This window comes from Herpailurus yagouaroundi, unplaced genomic scaffold (genome assembly GCF_014898765.1).
Source record: "Herpailurus yagouaroundi ecotype Mexico unplaced genomic scaffold, PumYag 186, whole genome shotgun sequence".
Lineage (NCBI taxonomy): Eukaryota > Metazoa > Chordata > Mammalia > Carnivora > Felidae > Herpailurus > Herpailurus yagouaroundi.
In genome coordinates this window covers 39,039,048-39,065,667 of record NW_024412417.1, presented here as the reverse complement: position 1 = coordinate 39,065,667, position 26,620 = coordinate 39,039,048, and the positions used below count along the sequence as shown (strand labels likewise).

The window sequence follows — 26,620 nt, the reverse complement described above, 5'->3', positions numbered from 1 at the left end:
GAAAGAAAGAAAGAAGAAAAAGAGAGAAAGAGAGAAAGAAAAGAAAGGAGAAGGAAAGGGAAGGGAAGGGAAGGGAAGGGAAGGAAAGGAAAAGGAAGTACAACTGTTTGCTGAGTCTGCGGGTCTTTTCAGTCAATCACTGAACCTAGGCGTAGCCTTGGGATCTCCAACACAATTCCCTCCATCTTCATGCCTAGGACAGTCTCTTCTCCCTCCCTACCACTCTGTCTTTCCACAAGATCTTTGAGGCAAAAAATGGCTCTGGCTGGAAGTCCGTCACTACAGATGGTACCTGACAAACACTAGCTTGTTAGCTCTTCTGGCCAACGATGCATCCAGGGTTTGGGGTGGTTTTGTCACGTGTTTTGTTTTTTTATGAATTAATGCAGGGAAATGTCTTTCTGAGGAAAGACGAGCTGCTCTTTGCTCTGGTTTTAGTTTGGCCGAGAAGACAAATCTTTTTATTTTTTTTTAAAGCTTATTTATTTATTTTGAGAGAGAGACAGAGCAAGAGAGGGGCAGAGAGAGAGAGAGATTGAGAATCCCAAGCAGGCTCTGCGTTGTCGGGAGTATGGAGCCAGATGCAGGGCTCGAACTCATGAACCATGAGATCATGACCTGAGCCGAAATCAAGAGCTGGACGCTTCACCGACTGAGCCACCCAGGCACCCCTGAGAAGTAAAGTCTTAAAACAGTTTGGTGAACAAAATTGTGTGAGAAACATTATATGCATGTGTGTGCGCACAGGCGGGCACACACAGGCTTATAGACGTGTGTATATTTCACGTACATTTCTCTATCACCACCTATGTATCTCCCCACTGCTACACTTGCCACCATCTCTGCATTCATGACCGACCATCGCTTGCACCAACAAACTGGCCCCATCATCAGCGTCCGGCTCTCAGGGCCAAAGTCTCACATCGTTCCTGCCGTGCAGTCTCCCCCACAGCTGCCGCCATGTCCGGTAACACAACCGATACCCCTCCCCCTGCCACCGTCATGGCCAGGGCCATCTCCCCCACGTGCCCCCACCGTCACCACCTGTGCCAACGCCCCTCTTCAGTCGCAGCATTTCCTCTGCCACCGTCTTGTCGCCACCACCCCCCTCCCTGGCCCTCCGGTAGCACGGTTCACGCCGCGTTGTTCTTGCTCACTCCGTCGGCCACTATTTAACAATCGAATCGCCGCTACCACCTTTGCGACCAAAGCCACCGCCATGACAACCGTAAAAACCGTTCACAAAAATACCAGCAGGGTTTTATTCTCAGAAAAAATTGTGAATTCTTTATGGTGATCACAACTGGGCCAGTGCTCCTGTGTAATAGTAGGGGCAAGCTGGCCTCCGGTTGGTGCAGGAATGGAAAAGTACTGGAGGAAACAGAAAGAAGGAATCAACAGTTTCTCTCACAATAGAAATCAGGCCCCATAATCAGCACAGTGCCCCTGTACTTGGACGTCAAAGGCACCGGTCGGGAATGTGTTGAAAATCTCGTAACAGCTGGCAGGGAATTTAAATCAAAACTCCTTTCATTCCCCAGACCTTATTTGGTTTTCATGAAAACCTACACGTGTGAAGGAAACTTTAGCACTGTTGCTATTAAAAGGCAGTTTGGGACGCCTGGGTGGCTCAGTCGGTTAAGCATCTGACTTCTTGATTTCAGCTCAGGTCGTGATCTCGCGGTTCGTGAGTTCGAGCCTCGTGTCGGGCTCTGTGCCGGCAGCATGGAGCCTGCTTGGGATTCTCTCTCTCTCTCTCTCTCTCTCTCTCTCTCTCTCTCTCTCCCCCCCTACTCTCAAAATGAATAAATAAACTTAAAAAAAAAACATAAAAAAATTAAAAGGCGGTTTAGCCAGCAGATGGGGAGGTAGGGTCCTGGAGGGAATGGTAGCTGTGGGACAGCTTCTGGCTAACACACACCTGTCAGGCAAATAACATGCCTTGGCTCTAGCTTTCTCCCTGGCTGGACGGCCCCCTTTAGATAAGGGTGGTCCTTTGCTTTCCTGAGACAGACAGAGCAGGTCTGGTGTCCAGAATCTATTTAATTATTTAATTAATTTTAATTATTAAATTTAATTATCCCCGTTCCCACTAACATAGCGGACTCAGCCTTGCCTACAGCTCCAAGAAGCATTTACAAGGGTCTCGGGCAGGCCACGCCCTTTTCCACCACACAACGTCCACTCGGTTCCACTTACCCCGTTCTTCCCCATCCCGCAAAGAAGCAGCCGGTTGTTCTTGGGAGACAGGAGCTGAGAGGAGACGGCTGCAGGGGTGGGCAGTGCTCCAAAATCCAGAGATGTTTCTTCCAGGGCTCTTGTCTGGATTTGCAGCTGCTTCTGCAGACTACGAGAACCTCAGCCCAGGGCCACTGGAGCCTCGTTCCAAAGAGATCAAAAAGATCCATCCGGCATGCGACCCTTCCCCATCCCCTTTCACCTTCCTTCCCCTCTTCATGCTGCAGGATCTTGAGTGTTGGATTGTCACGAGGGGAGGTTTTGGGTTTTTTTTTAAGTTTATTTATTTATTGTGAGAGAGTGAGAGCAGGGGAGGGGCAGAGAGAGAAGAGAGAGAGAATCCCAAGCAGGCTCCACGCTGTCGGCATGGAGCCCGACGTGGGGCTCGAGCCCGTGAACCGTGAGATCATGACCCGAGCCGAAATCAAGACTCAGACGCTTCACCAACTGAGCCACCCAGGTGCCCCAGGAGGAGAGGTTTTAGGAGAAACTCTTTGGCTTCCAGGTTCCCAGGGGACTGAGTTTAAGATCCCAGGTTTGACGGACATTTGTCCTGACTGCTCAGGCCCAGACTCCCTCTTGTGCATCATTTCACACCCTCGTGGGGACCTGAGTCCCGATGAGGCTACCAAACCACACTTTCAATCATTTTCATACCGGTGATGGCTCATCTCTTCAAGATTCTGGGTCTTACCCTCTACCAGGATGCATTAGTTGGGTAACACGTTAAGCGATTTAAAATAAATAAATAAATAAAAAGCAAAGGATTTAAAACAAGACAAGACATTTATTCTTTTCTTATGGAACAGACAGAGGTGCGTGGTCCTGAGTCAGTGGGCAGTTCGGCTCCACAGGAACCTCTGCTCCCAGGGAACCTTCCGCCCTGCCGACCTGCGGTTTCCCAGCTGCTGCCATTGCCCGGGGTGGACGTTGTCTCCTCCTCCTCCTCTACGTTCCAGTTCAAGGGCTTTTGTCTTCCAGGAGATGACCTGGAAGTTGTGCACATCACTTGGGCTCCCCTCTTGTTGTCACAGGGCCACACCTCGTTGCCAGGGAGGCGGGGAACGTAAACTTCCGGGTAGTCCTATTCGCAGCGGGGACCTAGGAGGTCCTCTCCCGAAGAGGAAGGGAAGGAGAATGCGCACAGACCGGGGGGTGCGGGTGCTACTTGGCAGAATCTGCCCCATCACAGGGGTCTCTCCTCCATCTTTCTCTCTCGCTTTCCATCCTGCCGAGATGTCGCTTTGATCAAATGAAGCTTCCTCCGACCACTCCCGGGCAGACCTTCCACCCCCCACCCCCTCGCTACCTCCGCTCCTGCGCTGCTCTGTTTCTACCCCTGAGACAGCAGTTTCTAAACCGGCTCAGAACTCATCTGTCTGTTGCCTCGCTCTCCCTCTGCACCGTGAACAGCTTTGAGAACAGAGACCTCGCCTGATTCATCTCCGTGTTCCTATTCCTCTCACAGCGCTTGGCTTCTGGACGTGGTCAGCGGATTTATACGAGACAGAATGAATAATTCAAGGTGAGACGAGGAACATCATTAAACAATACGACTGTAGGATTGCAAACAATAAAATGTTCGTTCAGATGGACTTTGGATAATTACCACTCACATCCATACAGTGTTTCAGTGGTTACCAGGCAATTGCCTCCAAGTGGTGTTTCATTTGGATTCCCATCCTCCTATCAATCACACGGTGAGGCCGACAGAGCATGTAATATTTCTGCCAATGTACAGCTCAAGGAACCAAGGGCTGGAAAGTTCGAGACAGGTCTGTACAAGCCACACATCCAGCAAGCGGTGGGCCTAGAGGAGGAGCCAGATTTTCGCATTCGTAACCCAGTGTCTTTTATCGCTGAGGGTCACTTTCTTGCCTAGGTCCATGGGACCCCAAGGCCCAGAGAGTTTCAGTCACCTCGGCAAGGCCAAAAGGCTCCCAGAACAATGCTTCGCATTCCTCCGAGGCACTATGGATAGCTGTGGACTTCCAATGGAAGCGCTCTGGATTCAAGATCGTTAGCTTTGTGTCCTTAGGTCGGCTCTGTCATCTGACCCTGAATTCACTTTTCTCTAAAGTAAGGATAGGATTCTCAATTATTGCGAGGATGAAGTGGGATTGAGGGAAGTGCCTTGGCATGCATAGTGTATTCAATTAAGGACTGGCTGTCCATCACATAATTACTGTTTTCCGAGAGCTGGAATCCAATTTTGATTCTCTTCAAAATAGTAATAATCTCTTGTATAGACAATTATAAGCCAGGCATTTTACATGCCCCATTATAACAGCCTTTCCACTGGTGTACTTGGAAGATAGATTGTGTGGTTCCTGCCACACCCACATTTCCTGAGGAAGGAATTGATCCTTAGTCATTCCTCGAGCAAGAGGGACTGAATTCGGAACGCTGTTACCCCTTTCCTGACTACAGTGGAGATGATATCTAATCGGATTCTCCTTCTCAGGAGGTTACCCTGCAAAGTTCAGGGAGAACCAGCAGTTGGTCATGGGGGAAAGGGAAGATGTGACACAGGGGCAGGTAGAGGCCACTGTAGCTGAGATACGCTATTGTGTCCCTGGAGTGAAGAGTCACGTGCTCTTGCTCTGGGGGTGACCACAGCCACGTGGACCCTAGGGACCCGAGGGAATTAGGATGACAGAGCTTCCGTGGATTCTGAATGGTCTCCCCATTCTGGTCTTAAAGAAACCCCGGATCCACAGTTATTCTCAGTCTCCTCCAGAAAGCTGCCTTCCTCCACCCCAGTTTTCTAAGCTTCCCTTTATCTGAAGCAAACTGAGGACATCTTTAGTTATTTTTTTTTTTTAACGTTTATTTGTTTTTGAGACAGAGACAGAGCATGAATGGGGGAGGGTCAGAGAGAGAGGGAGACACAGAATTCGAAACAGGCTCCAGGCTCTGAGCTGGCAGCACAGAACCCGACGCGGGGCTTGAACCCACGAACTGCGAGATCATGACCTGAGCTGAAGTTGGACGCTTAATCGACTGAGCCACCCAGGCGCCCCATCTTAGTTATTTTTTTAATGAAGACACAAACACAGCCATTATGATTCTTTAAAGATCAGGGAAAATGCGATTCAGAGAGATTGGCTGTTGTCCTAGGGCCGTAAAGCCAGCTAGAGGCTGAGCTGGGATTCAGTCCAAGGCTCTTCTGGGATCATGATCTATTCTCTTCAAACTGCACCATAAAACTTCCACTTGTGCAGTATCCCTGGATTATACATGGCCTGTGTTTTCCTTCTTGGTGAATTTTTAAAACGATAGCACTCATTTTCCCACTGATCAGAAAGGATATGAGATGAGATATGTGTGGGATAGACTTTAACATAAGAAAAGTGCAGGGGGGCGCCTGGCTGGCTCAGTCGGTGGAGCGTCCGATTTCGGCTCAGGTCATGATCGCACAGCTTGTGAGTTCAAGCCCCACATCAGGCTCTGTGCTGACAGCTCAGAGCCTGGAGCCTGCTTCGGATTCTGTCTCCCTCTCTCTCTTCCCCTCCCCCACTCACGCTCTGTCTCTCTCTCTCTCTCTCAAAAATAAATAAACATTAAAAAAAAAAAGAAAAGTGCAGGAATGTGTCCCATGTACTTTGAGGGTGCACTTGCCCCTTCAAATACAGAAGCTGAGAAAGCATCATCAGCTGTAGTACACCTTATTTGAAGAAACTTCCAGAATTCATGGAGCATAAAGGGGCTTTGACAGGGGTATGGGGACGGACTCCTGCAGAAATGGTGGATAAGTAGATGGTTGTACATAAAATCTCTTTGGTCAGGACAGCATGTGGTCCATTTTTAGAGAATTCACTTCTTAAAGAAATGGATTAACAATTTGATGGGAAGAATTTTCACGTACAACTAAGATAAAAATGATGGAAAATCAGACTATATTCAGAAAGCAATTTTATCAGTAAAAGCACAGCATCACTGGGGGTAAATAGGTCTTTTCACATTGGCTGGGAGTGGGGGGGGTGGGGAGCCATTTCCACTGCGGTTGAGAGAGAAGGTTTGGAATAGGGCTGCCTAGGGTTGGGTCTCAGCTTTGCCTCTTAATTGTATGACTTAGGAAAACGATTTAACATCTCTAAACCTCATTTCTCTCGTAAGTGAAGTGTGAACAATCACGGTAAGTACCATATAGGTGATGAAAAAAAGTGCTTAGCTCGGTGCCTCATACAAAATGCTGTATAGATCACTAGTGAAGCTGTTTTATCTGTGCATTTTAATCATTTCTTCATGAACGCTATTCTCAGAAAATTATACCAAAACAAGCCTTCCTGGAGACCGTAGTGGCTGTGTCTTCCTTTTATTTTTATTCCTTTTTTTTGTTTTTACATTTTATTTATTTTTGAGAGAGAGAGAGAGAGAGAGCAAGCACAAGTCAGGGAGGGGCAGAGAGAGGGAGACACAGAATCCAAAACAGGCTCCAGGCTCTGAGCTGTCAGCACAGAGCCCCATGCGGGGCTCAAACTCACAGTGAGGTCGTGACCTGAGCCGAAGTCCAACGCTTACCCGACTGAGCCACCCAGGTGCCCCATGTCTGTGTCTTCTTTATGGTCCCTTCCCATTCCTCTCCCTCTCTCTCCCTCTTACCTTCCCTCTGTCTCTCTCTCTCTCCCCCTCCCTTCCTTTCTCTGTCTTTGTCTCTCTCTCTCTCTCTCTCTGTCTCTCCCCCTCCCTCCCTCCATTCTCTTCAGTCTTTTTCGTCTCCTTGCCTCTACCTTCTATTCAACTGGCTCAAATTTCCAGGGAGTCGTTCATGTCTTAGTGTGAAAAATGGTCCTTGGTCAGCAATGCTCTGCTGTAGCCTCTCATTTCACTCTTCCTAAAGTAGCTTAAGGCTTCCACCACCCGGAAATAAGAATTTAAGATTGTCTCCGAGAGTTGAACTGGGAAATCAATACGTAATTAACAAGAGAACACATTCAAAGCCATTTTACAGGGACAGATTGTCAATCAGACCAAAAGATCTTGACTCTTAACAATTGAAAGCATGAAGGTAGCATCACAGAGACCCTGAAATTGTGTGACCTTTAACCCGTGCCTCCATTTCCCCTCCCCCAGGCCCCAGTAAACATGCTTCTAGTTGGTTTCTATGAGTCTGGCTATTACAGCAAGTGGGAGAGAGCAAAAGAAACATAATTGTTCCGTTACTCGAGGCAAACAAAAGGGAGGGGCGCCTGGGTGGCTCAGTCCGTTGAGCGAGAGAGGCTTGATTTCAGCTCTCAGGTCAGGATCTCAAGGCTCTTGAGTTCCAGTCCCGTGTGGGGCTCTGTGCTGACAGTGAGGAGCCTGCTTGGGATTCTCTCTCTCCCTCTCTCTCTTCCCCTTACCTGCTTGTGCTGTCTCATGTTCTCTCCAAATAAATAAATAAACTTTAAAAAAAAGAAGAGGGAGAATGAAGGAAGAACCTGCAGGCGTTACCGGTCCAAACCCTGATCGGAAGAGAGGGAGGGCTCGGTCCTGGGATTCTTTCTGCTTATACAAGGATCTGAGGGTATCCTCGTTGCAAAGAGGAATGCACGAGGGTCTTATTTAATGCCATTAACCGTTCAGGCATATGAAAAATGACTTGATACGGTTTTTTGGTCCTCAGGCAATGTTATTTGACTTTGCATGTGGCTTGCTTATGGAAGGACAGTGCTTCACCTCCCAAGTGTGTATCATTTGCATAGTAGGTAAGTGAATGCATATGTGTGCTGGTTTTAGAGTGTGAGAGGAAGAGCATGTTCCAACTGGGAGGGAAGGTGGGAGGGGCGTGTCCCTCCACGCTTGGTTCAGGGGCTTGCGTATCCCAGGTATAGGAGACCCAGAGTTACGTGGTAGTCAATGGTTCAGCGCCTGTACCAAATTCAGAGAACCGTAGCTACCCCACACAGTGTTGTTCCTCAGATAGGGCCTCAGCTAAGCATCCAACACACACACACACACACACACACACACACACACACACACATACACACACACACACACATATATGTATATACACACATATACATGTATATATTTTTTTCAGAGTCAAGACAAATAAATTGAATAGGATATAGGTGACCACTTTTTCTGGCTCTTTCTTTGGAGGATGGTACCATTTGCTGCACTTCCCCTAGGAACGCAGTATTGCTTTTGAGGCACGGTCTTGGCATAGAAAGGGAGCAGTTTCAGGATCTTCCATTTGGATATTTATACCATAATGGGTCATAATGGGTCAAAAGACCAGTAGGAGGGTTTTGCCAGCTGCCAAATATGTATAACCCGGTTGTATATTTGGGACTCAGGGCAATGACAACCTGGATCCATTTGGCCAAATTTCACTGAACACCTGAATCGCCATAAATCTTGATGTTACCCTGTGAAGCATGTTGATGTTTGGGCCTGGTATCGGTGTCTGGACAGATATTTTGTCCAATAGTTATGGATATTCTTTCCTCAAAGCATGGCTACTTTGGCAAATGGCTACAGGTTCCCTCAGGGAGAGGGTTGGGGAATAGTTACTTAATATATATGTGGTAGTGAAAGGGCGGGCCTCCACCGGCTGACTCCATCTTGTTCTGTGTCCTTCACCTAGACCACACCTCCTCCCCTTGAGTAACCTCCCGCTTACCCGTTCAAACTTCCTGATCAAAACACGCCCAGCGACCTGCGTAACAAGACTCCGACCCTTCCCCAGCCAATCAGCTAAGGCCACAGCCATTATCACCAATTGCCCCTAGACCCCTATAAAACCTTTGTGCTTTTGAAACTCGCTCTCTCTCCCTGGTATCTCACCGCTGCATCGGTGCAGGTAGGGGATTGAGCTCGAGCTAGCTCGAATAAAGGCTCTTTTGCTTTTGCATCGGACTCGGCTCCCTGGCAGTATTTGGGGATCACGAATTCTGGGCATAACAGTAGAGTTGTAGAGTCCTTTCTCCATGAGACTCCGCTTCCCTCTTGCATCAGTGGGCTCTGTGCCTTGAGTTAATTTAGATTGAGAAACTGGCTGAGGTGGGCAGTTTTTCATATCAGGAGCTGTTGTTAGCTTTTGGGTCTCCATCTCTTGATTTTTCTGCTGATATATATATATATATATATAATATCATGCATAACATATACATGTACATGTGTAACATATACATGATATATATATAATTTGACAACACATGATATTATATATATTTTTATATTTATATATAAATTTATATGTATAAATTGATAACATGCTAGTCAGCACTCCATCTATCCACCTTGTAGGAAAAGCGTGAGTCTTACAAGTCAGGCACTCTGAAGGCCACTCAGCCTTGCTACTTGGCCTACAAGCATTAAGTACTGCCTCTTGGCCTCTTCCTTTCTGGGCTTCCATCATCCCCACTGATTTTAAGGAGCTCAGTTCCATGGGGCCACAGCCCCAGTGGGCAGCCGTGACCTCCAGCAGACAGCCACTGCCTGGTTTCCCGTCAGTGCATTGCTTACCTCCCTAACGAAGGAAGTGCACTCTGGGTTCTCCTGAGGAACAGTCAGATGTGGGCTTGCAGGCTTTATATAATAATTCCATTCTAGTGATCCTCCCTTCCTGAGCCTTTTCATTGTGTCTTCAATGCTGTGGCAAGGATGTTCCGGTTTCTCCACATCATTTACTAGAGTTTATCGTTAAGTCCAGGCTTTAAGACGCTCCCCTGTCCAACTGTTAGGACTCATTTCTAGCATCTTTCTGAAACATTAAAAATTTTGAGAAAAGCGTGATGGCCCCCAGGCCAATACTTTTTTTCTGTTGTGTCTTATATTTTTCCCACAAGGTAGGTACAGCTGCCACAACGTTCACTGTGTTCCTTGGGATGTTGTGGATATACTTTGGAGAGTTATTGCAATTCTTTCAGTGTGTAGGGAATGTTTTCCAGGAGTAGGGCTCACGGTTGTTGTTGGCTTTGAGGATCTCAGCAAAGCTGATGGTATTGTCTGGGGCACAGGACTCCCTACTGGGGGAAGAAAAGAGGGACTCTGAACAGGTGCATGAAGTTTCTGTCTGATATATTTGATAGAGTCTATGTTTTTTCCCAATACAAGGCAAGCATCATTTAGGTTACCAAAACCAGAGAGTATATCCTTAAATCCAACAAAGGTAGAAGACGAAAGTTAAACCCAACAATTTATTTTTATTGCCATTTCATGCTTTTGCATGATCAAAATATAACATCTATAAGGATTTTGAGGCAACTTGGTCCAAACCTCCTTCAAATCACACAACTGTCATTGCTCTAGAATATTCCGTGTCATTGATACAAACCTATAGGTATCTTCTGGGTTGCCATTTTTCCAAAGAGATCTTTCTTCCATGACCAGGGGCAGGTCCAGGTTTTGTGGATGTTGAAACTTATACAAAACTAGAACCACTCTTGGTATTAGCTAGGGTTCTCCAGAGAAATGGAACCAATAGGAATCCTATTGGTTCTTACAAGTACACACACACACACACACACACACACACACACACACACACTTATTTATTTGTTTTAGGAATTGCTCATGCAACACGAAGACTGAGAAGTGCCACAGTCTTCCATATTCATAGAGAACCAGGGAAGCTGGTGGCATAGTTCAGTCTGGGTCTGCGAACCTAGGAGCACCAACATCTGTCTGAGGACAGAAGATGGATGTCCCAGCTCAAGCAAACAAAGGAAATTCACCTTCCTCCACTCATTCCATTTTGGCCTCAACAGGTTGGATGATGCCCACCCACCCTGGTGAGCATGGTCTATATTACTCTGTCTGAACATTGAAATGCTAATGTCTTCCAGAAACACCTTCACAGACACACCCAGAAATGATGTTTTACCAGCTCCTGGGCATCCTGTAGGCCTGTCAACTGTCACCTTCTTTAAGGAAAGGAAAACTAAATTATCAATATAAAATTAGGTATAGGGCCTTGGAAGGAGCCTTTCAGGTGAGGAATCCTAAAGCTTCAACTTCATCAGCTCCGTGGTTATCCACTTCTGGCCCCGTCATTATGGAAGAGGGCACCTCTCGGATTCTCAGGACAGTTACCTACGTCTATGAATTCCGTGTATGTGGTTGATGGTACATTAAAATTTGGAGCAATTCCATCACTATAGGCTGAGTAAGTGTTCTTGCTTACCTTCATAATATTTAATCCTGGACTATAATAATATTGCCAGGGGACTGCTTTTCAGTGAAGGGAATTTGTAACCCAACAGACAAGTGTTTGAAGACAGTTTCCTGGACACTGACATGATTCATCTCAGAATCCAGGATGTTGGATTATTGTTCAAATGGAAACTTGTTTATAGATTCATGTCTTAATATTTCCCGACTCCTGAAACCCTTGTTTAGAGGGTTGGGATTCTTTATTGTAGATTCAGCCCCTGTGGGTCTACAGCTTCTATCACGGTTTTCTATGGCTTGGGCAACTTGTGATGGTTTTAAGTACAAGAGGCACTTTGCGAAGACCTTATTTTCTAACAGTCATTATCCCGACCACTATTCTTGTGTGTTCTTCTCTTCCAACCTCTGATTGGCAACCACGTGATGTAACCTGCTTAATGAAAATCGTCATGTACTTGGCATCACTGGGGCTGCTGCATGGACCGTGTCCTTCATGATGGCAGCCTTCGGGCTTTGAGAGAACATGATGCAGACTCCTTGCTCTGCACACCTGCGTCACTCGCCAGCCCCGTGTCTCTCTGCAAGTGGGAATCAGTTCCTCTGTCTCACGTGGCTGAGGTTGTTGAGTGGCTCTTCTAGACTGCGCACGCTCAAGTGGGAGCTGCAGGCACGTCCATCGCTCCGTTTCCTCCGTGGCGGTCCGGGATGGAGAAGGCACCAGGCTCAGGTCCCCATCACTTCATTGTTACTTCCATGTCCATGCTGTGGTGATGGACGCTTCTGTTGTGGGGCTCAGTTGCCTGGGTCTTTCTTGATCTTCCTAGATCCAATCTTACTACTCGCTTACCAGGTGGTATCATAAAAAGGTTTCAGACAACAGCCAGGAGTCATGTCCTCAAAGTGATCATCAAATGATTTGTTGACCGAAATGTTAGGGACTGTGGTTGTGTCATAACAGTTTCAGGCAGTGATGCCTATGTCACGCCTACTGTCTGGATCTCAGACATAGTAAGACTGCTGCGTTCATGTGATAAAGTATGGGCCGGGTTTTCTTTCATGTATATATTTTTTAAATTTAAACTTTAGTTGGTTAGCATACAGCGCAGTATTGGCTTCAGGAGTAGAATTCAGTGATTCGTCACTTGCATACAACACTCAGTGCTCATCACAAGCACCCTCCTTAATCCCCATCACCCATCTAGCTCCCCTCCCACTCACCTCCCTCCATCAACCCTCAGTTTGTTCTCTATCATTAAGAGTCTCTTGTGGTTGTTTCCCTCTGTCCTCTTCCCCCACCCCCTTCCCACATGTTCATCTGTTCTGTTTCTTAAATTCCACATAGGAGTGAAATCATATGGTATTCATCTTCCTCTGGCTGACATACTTCGCTTAGCCTAACACCTTCTGGCTCCATCCACATCATCGCAAATGGCAAGATTTCCTTTTCTTTTTTTTTGATAGGTGAGTGATATTCCATTGTCTCTGCGTATTCTCTTTTCATTACTCTGAAACATCTGTTTAAAAAAACTTCTGGAAGATATCAGCAGTGGGTGCTCTGGGTATCTGGAGTAGAGGGGAGAGTTTTTGGCAGGTGAGCTCAGGGAAGACTTTCCCAGTGGGCTCAGTGATACTGTGCTACCTGGACCTTTGGCCTTTGGTCATTTGCTAGTTAAGTTAAAGCCCAGAGATCCCCGACCCGTCATACCAAAATGGTACGCGCCTGTTTCTCTGAAACCCAGTGTTCTCATTTCTGCTCATAAGTGCACAAATCCCAGTGTGGCAAAGGCAAATATATTACTGGGTTCCTCTTTTCCTTGCGTGTGTAGTCGACACACAATGTCGTGTTCGTTTCAAGTGTACCTATTACCGTGTTCTGATTATGATGGAGTGAATGTAGGAGGTGAAAATGGCGGCGTTATTGTTTTGATGACAGTCCTGAGGGGGAGCCAGAAGATAAAATACTGCATATACTTTGACTTGTGTGCAATTTTAGATGCCTTAATACGTCTCTAATATTTTTATCCAAATGACATTTTCACTGGGAGTCATTTGACTCTGTGTTGAGAGAGCAGGAAAGGAGGGAGAGACACTTGTGCCCTGTGAGATGTGAGACGTGGCCTTCTGTCGGACTCAGTGGGAACCTGGATCCCGGTGGAGCCCCATGTCCTTGGATTCACCCCCTTTGAGCTGCTCGCTAACTGCAGAGACCTCGAGAAAGTGCCTTCACCCCGCAACCTTTGGTCTCCCACACCGGGAAGCTGGTTCTTACGCAGGTTATTGTTAGGTTGGTCCTCTCTGCTCTTTTTAGGTAAAAAATAAATAACGGAAGGTAGATCTTTTTGTTTGCTGCATTACTTCAGGATTTAAGGAAAAGAAAACTTGCCATTTGACTTATTGATGTCTTGAGACATACCCAAAGAGTCATATTCAACCCTGAAAGTCTACGCAAAGGTTTATTTGTTCAGGAGACATTCCCCCCCCCACACACACACACACTCTAAACCCTCCTGAGACAGCTCGCTGTTGTTGGGATTCCCGTTTCCTGGGTCCTTAGTGATATTGAGGCTGGTTTTGGTGCATTCCAGTCCTTTCTATTTCCCTGGGAGCCAGTTCTGCTCCATCTAGCAGACCTTCTTGATGGGGTTGTTTTAAATGAGGGGGCGTGGCTCTGTTCAGAAAACTGGAGGAGGGGATGGGGGGGTGTGTGTGGAGGAGGAGAGAGGGGATCTGAGGGGGTTTAATTCCCAGCCTTTTCTTTGGGCCCTGGCCACTCACTTCCTTCTTCCAGGGCTGTGTTGCTTTCCTGCAGGGCTGAGTCTCCGTGCTCCCAGGATGAGTTATCTGAACCAGCGCTCGTCCCAGCTCATCCTGCCTGCAGCTTCTCCAGCCTGAAGTACAGAGCATCCTCTGCCTGCAGCGCAGCCCCCTCTTGGCCTCTGAAGACAAGATGTAGCCCATGATGGCAGCTTTGTCTCACTTTGCTTGGGATCCGGGAGGCCCATTACATGCCTGCTGAGCCACTGAGCCACGATCTCCGCTAATCTTCACTCGACTTCTGTGTGAGCCTCGCTTCAACACCGGCTTTCACAGACATGGCGCGCCTGACACTCAGAGAGATCAAGCAGCTTACCTGGGGTCCCAAGTATAAGGACTAGGACTTGAACTCAGTCTTGGCCTTTCCCGAAGCCTGTCTCTTTGTGCTAAGCCAGAGGGACTAGACTTACCTTCGCCACACGGCCAACAGGGAGGGTGGGCAAAGCTCATCCCTTCTTTCCAATGTCCCCGCGAGACAGAAGCTTCTCTCAACACTTCTGCCTTTTCAGGAAAGTGCTGGCACAGGGCATTTTCACTCCTCTCAACTCTCCTTATGGGCATGAGATCTTACGGAGGGTGAAAAACTTGGGGGTGGGTTGGCGATCAGGTCGATAAAGTATTTGTTTCAGGGGGCAGAGAGTTGAACGAAGGGGAAGCTGCCAGTGAATTTCTGGGGCAGATTTATACATGGGGGTCTTGGCCAGGTGCCAGTCCTTAACGATGTAAACGCTCCTGTCCATTTTGCATGCGGAAACTGCGTCAGGCAAATTGCCGAGAACCTAAAGCTCCAGAGCAAATAAACCCAGAGTTTTCTCTTTGGTTGGGAAGGGGACGAACAAGAATGTACACGTGAGAAGACAGCATTACTCTTAACAGGTGCCTGCTCTTTCCCAAGTGACTGTAATTTCCCTGTGTCTTAATTCCCTAGCCGCAAAATAGACACAATTATTCTTTACGAATTGCACCAGGCTTTGGCCAAGACAGGTGGGGAATATATATGAGAAAGGGCCTTATATCCTTAGGAAGAAAGGCAGCTTGTACTCCAAGGTATTTATGTTATTAATTTTATTCAAAAATTAAAAATGGATTAGGGAGACCACAAAGGCATTTTATTGCTCTAAGCTGTCAGAAAGTTCCAGCTGAATGGACTCATCCAAGGTTTCCTTCAAATGGACAGGATTAAGCTATTATTTTTGTCAATCTGGATGGTTTCTTCACCCTGCACAATTCTTAAAACCTCATTGTGATTCATTTCAACTCTCAAAACTTGGGCTGAACACGTTTTCGTAGTTAGGCAGACTGATTTATAAAGCACGCAGAAAATAGGGGTGGAGGCTCATTTGGTTGGGATTTGAGGTTTGTGGCAGGAGAGTCAAGGGTTTGCCTCCTTTAGGAAACAAACTCCTCCTCAAAGAATAAGAAAATTATAATCTGAAGGCTTGTGTGTTTTAAACATATATTAATAGAACTTTAGGTATATTTTTCTTGTTCATTTTCAATGTGATTTATGGAAAAGAGCAGAGGCAGTAAGTCGGGAGCTTGTCGGCTTTTTAGGGACCAGCTATTTCCACTTCCCTAGATGGCTTTACTCAAGTTCAGGTTCTGCATTGGAGTCATTAGCACCACCTCCATTAGGTTTTCATGGAATGCAGCAGAAACTCTTACGAGCCTTCCTAAAATATCCCCCCTCACACCCCAGGGGGAAGAAACTTGCTTATTTTTTTAGGAAAAGCAAGTGCCCAGCTAAATACTCACATTTTCATAGCGTCCCCATACTGGAGTTGGCAAGGAGGACCTAAGTGGAGTTGTACTTTGGGTCTCTGAAGTAGTTTTTGGTTTCCTGAAAAAAACGGGGCGGAAAGGACTGGTGTCTCTTCCCCACTTCCTTCCGCTTGGAATGTAGAAGTGTTGCTTGGAGCTGTGGCAGCCATCTTGTAAACGTGAGAACAAAGCTGAAGACAGCAGAGCAGAAAGATCGCACACTCCAGGCTCCAGATGGCACCGAGTAAACGAGTAGAAGCCAAACCTAAAATTTCCTGCCTAGGAAGTGGGTGGAAAATAAACCCTGTTTGTAGAAGCCACTCCTAGCTGGCTTATACATGTACCTGAATGTATTCCTGACTGATGAGGAAAGAGACTTCCTAGCACGAAGTTTGGCATGCTGAGTTACCCGGCGAGTGCTTTGAGCAAGGTCGGGTTAATAGTCCTTTTTCATTAGCCTAACACACATTCAGCCTCCCTGTTGTGCTGGATACTTTGTAGAGCTCTCCAGAGCTTCTCACACAAATGAGACCGAGCCTTTGCCCTTGAGGTAGTCGGAATCTCAATAGGAAGACAAAGAACTATAATTCAAGGCCATGAATGAGTACTGTGTGGAAAATGTACAGCATGCTTTGGGACATGGGGTAGAACACCGAGTGTCAAAAAATGCAAGACAAAGGGGAAAGACCCGTCTTCCATCTGGGGAGCACGGGGCCATCGGAAACCCTTCCCAGAGAGGTTGCTGTAGCTGCCTACGTCACGGCATTGAGTGGCCCGAGAATTTGAATCCGAGTCTCTGAAATAAACAGTAACGATAAACACGGCTAACACTTAAGGATCATTTCCTTGACGTCTGGCCCTCGACAAGTATTACCTCATTTAACAGCCACAACAGCTCTCCGAGCTAAGAACGATTACCACTTCCCGTTTTACAGATGAAGACACTGAGACTCAGTGAGGTAAATGACTTGCCCCAAACCACATAAATGGTATAAAACTGAGGCTAGGATTGGAGGTACGTAGCTCTGACTTTATACTCTGCGCATGGAACCGTCTTGAAACCTGTTCCGTTAAATACCGTGGCAGTATCGATGGAATAGGGTCCTCCGGTTCCCAAGTGGTACTTATGATCTCATTTTGATATTATGACTCTCTTTGTAAAGGGCCGCTTTCTGGAAGCCCCACCTGCACAAGGTATATTAAGTGGAGGCTAATAATACATTTTCACTTCAACTTGTTCTGTTCTGGCCTGTTTGTTTTTATGTCTCCAAGTTACTGGTCACCTTCAGGGACAGCTGGAATCCTAGGGAGGCTAGGGCGGGGGGCAAATTTGGAGGAGGATGCGAAGGCGTCCAGAGTCTTGCTGTTGGGTGGTTTGGGAGGCAGTTTGAATCAGAGAAGACTTCAGGGAAGAGACGGCATTTGAGCTTTGTGTAATTGGATTGGTTCATATTAGTACTTCCTCTAACCCGGCATCCAATCTAGCGTGGTGACTTGAGGCCTGGCTTTGAGAAGCTATTTCAGGGATCATGGATTCCTGTGGGAGAAGCTGGTTGACCTGAAGAATGAATCATATCGGACGTCCCTTGGGAGACTGGAGAGGTGGCAAGGGGGGCCATCGAAAGCGTGCAGTCTCTTCATCTACAGCGCTTTTTGCACAATGAGCTTGGACTCCACGTGTACCCACAGGTAGCACGTTGTTCGTAAGACGCCACACGTGCTGAGATGCGGTATTCACCGAGGCTTACCGCGACGCACATGAATTAGACAGGGGTGGTCCTGTGTATGGTACGGCTGAGGAAACAGAGGCTCAAAGCAGTAAAACGACTTGCCCCTGGTCTCCCAGTGAAATGGACTGAGGTAGCGTGTGCGAGCTTCAAGTCCGTTGTCCGTTCCGGGACAAGCGTGATGCTTGCCTGTCCAGAGCACAGGAACCAGGACCCAACCCCGTGTCTTGAGGCAGGGGTATATGGATTCCCTTCACCCGTCACCCCCCCCCCCCCCCCGTCAAACTGGCATCTGTGAGAAAGGCAGCAGAGGTGAGGTTGGGGAGCCAGGTTTGGTGATTCGCAAGGCCCAGGGAAGCTGGTGAGGGCGAGCAGAGAGTGGGGTCTGAGCGGTGAGAGAGCTTGCAAGGAAAGCCAGAGGGCACCAGCAGCCCCGGTGGTGAACTCGAGTCCCAGAGCAACGGCACCCTTGGTGGTGTGCAGGCTTTGGTGGCAGAGAGTTCTGGGCTCAAGTTCATTCCGCGTCCACCGGTGGAATGCCAGGCAAACTGTATGCACTAGAGGCAATGTGGTGAGGGGCCTGGCCTGGGGGAGCTTGCCGTCTAGTGGGAGAGACAGACAAATAAACAGGTGCCCACCGTCCCGTGTGAGAGGGAGGCATGCAGGCGGCTAACGTCGCTTGTGGGAGGGAAATTCACTCCCGCGCGGAAGGTTTAGGGACACCTGGGTGGCTCCATCAGTTAAGCGTCTGCCTCTTCCTTCCGACTCAGGTCATGATCTTGCAGTTTGCCGGACCCAGCCCCGCGCAGGGCTCCGTGCTGGGCTGGGAGCCTTCTTGAGGTTCTCTCTCTCCCTCTCTCTGCCCCTCCCCTGCTCGTGCTCTCCCTCTTTCTCTCTCAAAATAAATAAAGACATATAAAAATTAAAGTCACAGCCCTTTATCTGAGCATCCCTAGATTCGAGAAAGTTCTTTCCTTTTACTCCAGGGGACTTCGTATTGCCGAGACCACAGCAATATCTTCTGCCATTGTGCATTCTGCATTTGTATCAAAGTGACTGGTGAGGTAGGGCTTAAAATAATATTAATTCCCGTTTTTTAAAAATTCCAGAGAGTCTGTCCTTGGAGGTCTGTCTCCTACTTCCGGCGGTAGAAGCAGTGGCTTACTACAGAATGAATCTCCTGTGTTCTGGGAAGAATCTCTGGGTACGCCTCTCTCATTTACGATAATGACACGCAGTCGTAAAGTTCGATGGGACCCCTTGATGGCTTAGTCAAGCTACCCTTTTCAGTCCCCTGGGTCTGAAGCTCTACGTTTCCGGGCATGAAGGGGCAGCTGAGTATTCTCCCCGGGGAAGAGCACTCAGGCTCTCTGAAGCCTGTCGCGTTGATAGTCAGCCAGCAAATCTTACTTCCTGGCTGAGATCATCTCCATCGGGTCCTGCCTAGACAGAAAGCGCCAAGGAGAAAGGGAGGTTGGTATAGTTACCTGTGGGTGCCACTGGGGACTGCAGCGATTGTCTCACGGGGGGACAGCTGGTCCTGGCACAATGTGTGGCTGGGGTTGGATGTCAGTGTTGTGCCAGCAAATGTTCAACAGCCGGCCCTTGTCAAAAGGTGAGCACATATCAACGTTCGTAAGTTTTAGATCATTTCTACTGACGTGAAAGACGTATAGCACACATTGTGTCAGTAATAATAAAAACAGATAATCCTCTTTATTGTAAATCCCATACAGCCAGTTAATTCTCAGAAAATGTTTTGGGTTGATTGTGTCCGAGCTCTTGACCCTGCAATTTATGGATGAGTGTCAGCTCTCCACGTGAGTAGGTACATATATTTTCCTTTATGTTCATGGGTACAATGAAAGTATAATGACTAAATAAATGATAAGAGTCTTCTTTACTGGTAGTAGTTTTTGAACCCTGAAAGAATAGTTCCTTAATTTGTTATTTGTAATTAGCAACAGATATGACCCACTTTTAATTTTAACTTACATAGTTATTTTCTTTATCACCTTCTTTTTTGGTAATGTTTATTTATTTTTGAGAGAAAGAGGGGGAGGAGGGGCAGAGAGAGACGGGGGGAAAGAAGATCCAAAGCAGGCTCCATGTTGACAACAGCACTAACCGCGAACTTGAACTCAATAACCGTGAGACCATGACCTGAGCTGAAGCCGTCCGCTCAACCGACGGAGACACCCAGGCGCCCCTCTTCATCACCTTCTGAAGCCTAGACAATCAACAATAGGACCTTCCAATTTCTGTGGTGTAAATGCTCCCACCCTCGTCACCGATTCGGGCTACCGATATGATGTCCCTGAATGCAGGGTTCCAAAGAGATGTCCAGGAGTCCATCAGTATGCACTGATTCCATTCTACAGATGCACAAATAACTCTAAGAGATGTATAGACAATACTAAACTGGAGTAAAGTGGTTAGAAGGTGGTGCTTCTTGAATATTTATTACCTTTGAGTATAATTGATTGAATTACACATTATCTAACTTAATGTTTAATAACGTCTATGGTTTTACAATAGGGTGGAACATTCCTGACTATCCAACCATCAGTTCTCCCACATCCGTGTAGCTGGCTGCAGCACACCCTTGTTGGAAACCCCACCCGGTCAGATTGCCCTGGTGTGGTACCTGCGATTTTTAGTAAGAGCCGAGCAGGAAAAGGCAGAACAAGGAGCCACAACTTTCAGAGCATCTGGGAGGTTTCGGGAGGGTGAACTATTTGTCCCAATCTGCACAGAAAGTACTGCATCCTGAGAACCGCCTCGGTCCAAGGCAAACCATGTTACCTATCATCCTTTGTGGGGGATGCATCTTTTATGTGCTTTGGAAAAGCCCCTGGGTCGAGAACGTGCCGGTGTTGGAAGGGCAGGAGGCTAGGCCTGCCCATGGTGGAGCGAGACAACCACAGCTAATTGTCGCCTGGCTGTGGGCAGAGCACCGCTGCTCTCCGTACATGCCCTCTGAGGGGGCACCACCCCACCAGCCAGGTCTTTCCCCTCTACGGGCAGGGATGGCTTCCCACTTGAAGATCATTTGTCTACACTAAATCTAGTGCCGGCAACAGAAGCAGAGGCCACAGAAATGTTGGTTCTCTTCGGGCATTTGGAAGTAGACTACTAGTCCGTATTTAATGAACAAGGCTTGAGATTCCTGAAGACTTCGGGGGACAGAAGGTGTGTTCCTTTCCTTGGGGTGCCATAACAAATTAACAAACATTGGGTGCTGAAGGAAGAGAAGAGAGTTGTTGCACGGTTGTGGAGACCAGAAGTCCAAAGTCAAGGTGTTAACAGGCTTGTTTCCTTCTGAGGGCTGGGAGGGAGGGATCTGTCCTAGGCCCATATCCAGCTTCTGGCTTGTGGAAGCAAAATCCCGGTCTTCACATGCCGTACTGTTAGCACGTGTCTGTCCCCAAAGCTCCCCTTTATATAAGGACACCGGTCGTACTGGGGTAGGGCTCACCCTGATGACCTCACTGTACTTAATGACCTCTGCCAAGCCCTATCTCCAAAGAGCGTCACTTTTGGGAGTCCTAGGGGTTATGAGCTCAACATACGAATTTTTAGGGTTCACAATTCGATCGACAACAAGAGGCATCCCCAGCAAACATACCCATTTCCGCCAATGTGGTCGTGACAGTGGGTGAGTGATCCATTGGAAAATTACAGCTGAGATGTCATTTCTGCCACAAGTCCCCTCCTGACTCCCTCCATTGCCAACACTAGCCCGAGCCTCCTACTGTGTGGCCCCACGCTTCCTGCACACTCATTTGTCCTATTATACTAGCCTCTCTTGACACATCTGTACCCGTTGTCAGATGGTAACCTCTCTGAAGGCAGGACGTCTTGCTATTTACTGTAATCCTAAACACGGTCCTTGGAACAGCGTAGTTCTCAGTGAATGCATGTTGAACACATTTTTTTAATTAAATTAAATTAGATTAGATTCGATTTGATTTAATAATAGACCCTGTTGATGCCTTTCCCCTATTCCTTGAACACACAGTTCTTGCTGCGTCTTGCCTGAGGGCCCTTTCTGGCCACCCGAGCAGGGCAGCCTGCAGCTGCCAAGGCATCGCATCCTATGGGTGCAGTCCTTGGCCAAAGGCTGATGGAACTAAGTGGATAGACACCTCGGGTGGTCTAAGTACGAGGCATGTGTATGTTGTATCACCGTTAACCCAGGGGGATTCAGTTTCAGTTGCCTAGAATGACAATTCGTTGGACAATGCTCCTTTGGCTTACTTCCTTCTCATCCTTGCTATCTGCCATTTCCCTCCGCCGTGCGCAATACCTGAAAAATGCTCAAAAGATGTTATCAATATATTCCACAAAGTCCTCAAGAGAAGAGCCTCGGGGGGTTACCCCAGGAGAGTTGGGGGCAATGCTGCTCCCCTGTTTCCCTGCTATTCAACACAAGCGGGTGCCTGTGTGGCTGACATGCAACCGAGTATCAGGTTTCTGTATGGAATTTAATCGGACAAAATATCCCACTACGGAGAAATTTGAACGTCTCTCCATTTTTTTAAAGAGAAGTTGAGGCTCTAAGGAGAGGAAAGGCTGGTGTTACTCAGCTTTTTAAAGATCTTTTTTTAATGTTTGTTTATTTTTGAGAGAGAGACAGAGAATGCGAGTGGGCTAGGGGCAGAGAGAGAAGGAAATGCGGAATCCAAAGCAGGCTCCAGGCTCCGAGCTGTCAGCACAGAGCCCGACGCGGGGCTCGAACCCACGAGCCGTGAGATCATGACCTGAGCTGAAGTCGGACGCTCAGCGGACTGAACCACCCGGGGAACCCCGGTGTTACTCAGCTTTTTAATGGCAGGGCCAGGAATAGACGTCAGCTGCGACTGGGATCTCCTTCAGGAAAGGAAAGTTCTTATTACACGAATGGTGTATACATCTGTTGTTTTGTCCGCCTAAAGTATGTCCCCCTTCCACTGGAAAAGCACCTTAACTTTCCTTAGGGAAGCTACCCTTCTTTTACAGAATTATGGGTGAATTCTGTCATCTGATTTCATCCCCGGGTACGCAGTGGGGCACCAGCATGAGCGGTAAGTGTACCTCAGCACCCTTGCTCAGGTCATTGAGCATCTGACCCGTGTCAGTTCAGTTAGAGCTAATCTTGAATCCCTTGCAGGAGTCACACTCTACATGAACTACAAGTGTGAAAGCCTAGACTCCCGGGGAACTCCGAGGAAAATCTTCCCACGATGGGACCCAAAGAAAAAGGCAGAGCAGAGAAATGCAGCCAGCGACACAGTTTGGTGACATTGCTTTGGCCCCCGGATCCAGCCGTGCCTGAAGACAACTCTTGAGTTCTGTTACATGAATCAAAAAATTTATTTGTTTCCGTTAATCTAACCTGAGTTGTGTTTCTCTTACTGTTGACTCCAGGAGACCAAATTAGTACATTATGCCTTCTTCCAACCCTTGAGGATTTGGTTGAGGAGCTTGGACTTGGAAACTCAGCGCTCAGTGATGCATTGCCGATCATTGGGTCTCCAGTGCCGAGTTCATGGCCTACCATTTTGTTGGCCCTAATTAAGTATTTGGTGTCTGAATGCCTGAATGTCTTCTTTTCTTTAAATTTCAGGCCCCACTTGCTTTTTCATGTTCAGCGAGAAATCTGGCTTCTGTATCTAATCGGTCTATTTTCTCTTTTGCCTAGGACCTTAGAATGATATTTAAAAAAATTTTAAAGGCCTCTGGGGATGCTCAACGTGGTCCCAGGTGAGACATGCCCCATCCGCTGGTCATGGGTAACACACAGGATGGAGCTTCTTCTGACCTATAGTGAATTCGTCAGTTTCCAGTGCTCCCAATTTGCTTCTACCTGAAGTTTTTCTTTCACTTCCCCAGGAACCTTCTGGAGCAGACAGGGATTATTTTTGGCTCAGACCTATCTTGTCAAGCTCACTGCCATCTCCAATTCACAGGCTGGCACATGTGGGGCGGCTACTGAAGCCTCATGCCCAGTGGGCAGCTATTTTGGGTTGTTTGTGCCTGACACTGGGGAGGGCTTCCTGCCTGACTCACTGCCCGGTTGAGCCCCCATTGTGCTGGGCCGGGGTGGCTCAGCGGTCTGTTCCTATGCCCTCATCAAAGAGCAGCATCCCCGGATCTTGCAGTCAGCCACGCAGACTGGCCTGAGCAGCAACTGTGGGATGCTAAATTTAACCACAGCCTCTTTAGGAAACGAGATGCTGGGAGATTTTGAGACGGAAAGTGGGGGTATTGTTTTTCTCTCGTATTTTTTTCTTCTGGCATTGGAATAGGCTGAGTTAAATCCTGGTTGAACTATTCCTTGTTAGCCGTGTGATCTTGGGAAATTTACGTTACTACTCTCAGCCCCAGCCCCTGCCCCCTCCCATCAGATGGTAAGGATAAGATCCATTGAGTGGGGTTAATTAAGGATTAGAAGTGATTAACTTCTTTAAAAGGGTCTGATATAGTGCCTGGCCTCCAATTGAAAACCATGATATTCTAGTTTCTCATTAAAATTTCTGCACCTAGGACGGGGTTCAACTACCTACTAGGTCCTCATTAAGTGCTAAAGGAATAAATAAAAGGAGGAAAGAAAGAATGAGTGAGTGTTGACATCACAGCACTTGTCCCTTTTGTTCTGCCCAACTTTAACCCTCCAGATGTCCATATAAATGCATACGGAGGACATTGGACAATCCATCTAAAGGGCCTGTGAACTTTACTGTGTTTTTGCTTAATTTTTTTCTGTATTTACATTTTGTCTCCCTGAAGGGCGATGAACTACTTCCCATCAAAGAACACAGCCCAGGTCTTAATCATTGTTTCTCATGGGCCTCAGTTTCCCTGTCTGGAACAACAGGGTTGGTATTTCCCTAAGTCCCTTTGAACAATGACATTCTCTGATTCCATTATGTCATTTATTCCGTCCTCCCGTATGGCCCATGACACTCCATCTCTCACACAGTGATCACTTCATAAATATGAGCTGAATTATTAACATCCAGAGGTGAGGTCTCAGGCATAGGGGAGGTTCTTTGCTTTTGGCTTGGGAGAAGAAGGAGGAAAGACGTGACTGAGCTTCAAGGCATATGACATTGGATGCCTAGAGATCTCAGCTGAGGGAATTGGAAACGGGGGCATTTCGAGTTTGTAGAAATGGGGCGAGCTTTGAAAAATCAGGAAACTGCTTTCCCAAGGGGCGCCTGGCTTTTACTCTCCTCTCTTTGCGGCCAGTTCTGCAAATGCTTCTGCACTGGGATTTACTTACCAGTCCCGCTGGCTGGGAGGGAAAGAAGTAGGGAGGGAGGGAAGGTGAGTTCAATGTAGCGAGCCTGTGCGAGGCCCCAGGCAGAGACTGTAGGCAGCAAATACTTACTTAGCCTCTCTTGGGATTAGGAATAAAGTCTTCCAGAAAAGAGGATAAGGGAAGGGGGAGAGTGGTGGCCTGTGAGAGATACGCCAGCTTCCTGCTTTCACTCCCTGTCTTAGTTGAGATCTGCAGGCAGCTTCAGTCCACGACTGTTCGACAAGGATTTATTGAGCACCAGCTCTGAGCCACGTCCCACACGAGATCCTGGGATACAAAAATGAGCAGCACACAGTTTCTGCCTGCGAGCGTCACCATTTGGTAGGGCAGACATACACGTAAGTAGTCATCAGAATATATCGCGACGTGTCATAGGATGGAGTCATCAGAATATATCGCGACGTGTCATAGGATGGAGTTGTGTGCACTAAGTGCCAGCATCGACTCCAGCAAGCGACTCCGTCTGGGGCAGGGGTGATGGAGGGACAGGAGAGGGGCTCGCTGGGAAGAGAACATCTAAATTGGTTCTTGGATCAGTGGGAGTTTCAGGGCCAGAGGTGGTGTGCAAAGCATTACCGGCAGAGGGAACAGTGTGTGAAGAAGCACGGAGGTGAGAAAGGTCATGACGGCTTAAATGAGGGGCCTACGTGGGGACTATGAGCTTTCTACTCCTCTGGGAAGAAGCTGTATTATTGGAATAAAGGTTTTCTTGTGCTCCCGTGTTTGCTCATTTCCTTCTCCTCTTCTTCCTCTTCCTTTCCCCGGATTACTTGGCGGCTAATTGCTGTCCTTCCTGGTTACAGCTCTGTGAAGTCAGGGCCCATGGCTGCCTTGCTCATGTTTGTGTTCCGTACCCAGCACATATCATGGGGCCTCAGTAAATGCTCCTTGAATGGGGTCAGAGGGAGAACGAGATTCCCCAAAGGGAGGTCAAAGACAGAAAAGAGTACAAGAGGGAAATAACTTCCAGTGGTCAAGAAATTCCAGAAGAAGTCACTGTGGGAAGAAACGAAGACTTTATGTCACCAAAGTCTCCCCTCTGATGCCCTACCCCATCCCCCACTCCATCCACCCAGGTCTGTTGTTCTAAATGCCCTCCTTTTCAGCAAAGGAAACCATCAACAAAACAAAAAGGCAACCTACCGAGTGGGAAAGGTATTTGCAAATGACATTTCTGGTAAGGATTTAATATCCAAAATATATAAAGAGCTTATGTAACTCAGCAGCAAAAAAACAAAAAAACAAAACAAAACAAAAAAAAACAAGCCAATTAAAAAATGGGCAGAGGACCTGAATAGACACTTTTCCAAAGAAGACATCCAGATGGCTAACAGACCCATGAAAAGATGCTCAACATCGCTCATCATCAGGGAAATACAAATCAAAAGTGCACTGAGATACCACCTCACATCAGTCAGAGTGGCTAAAATGAACAACTCAAGAAACAACAGATGTTGGAGAGGATGCACTTTTGCACGGCTGGTAGGTGTGCAAACGTGTGCAGCCACTCTGGGAAACAGTGTGGAGGTTCCTCAAAAAATTAAAATTAAAATTAAATAAATTAAAATAAATTAAATAAATTAAAATAAATAAAATTAAAATTAAAAAATAGAACTACCCTACGACCCAGCAATTGCACTACTAGGTATTTATCCAAAGGATACAAAAA

The 26,620-nt window shown here is 47.3% G+C and overlaps 1 long non-coding RNA gene across 1 annotated transcript in view; it reads left to right on the top strand.

Moving 5' to 3' along the window:
• LOC121042991 (uncharacterized) overlaps positions 1–22,966 on the top strand; it is a 172,003-nt gene extending 149,037 nt beyond the window's left edge. Inside the window, exons 9-12 of the long non-coding RNA XR_005796612.1 lie at positions 3,707–3,763; positions 7,847–7,924; positions 22,647–22,711; positions 22,798–22,966. This is a non-coding gene — a long non-coding RNA (uncharacterized LOC121042991). The remainder of the gene's footprint in view (positions 1–3,706; positions 3,764–7,846; positions 7,925–22,646; positions 22,712–22,797) is intronic.
• The last annotated feature ends 3,654 nt before the right edge of the window (positions 22,967–26,620 follow it).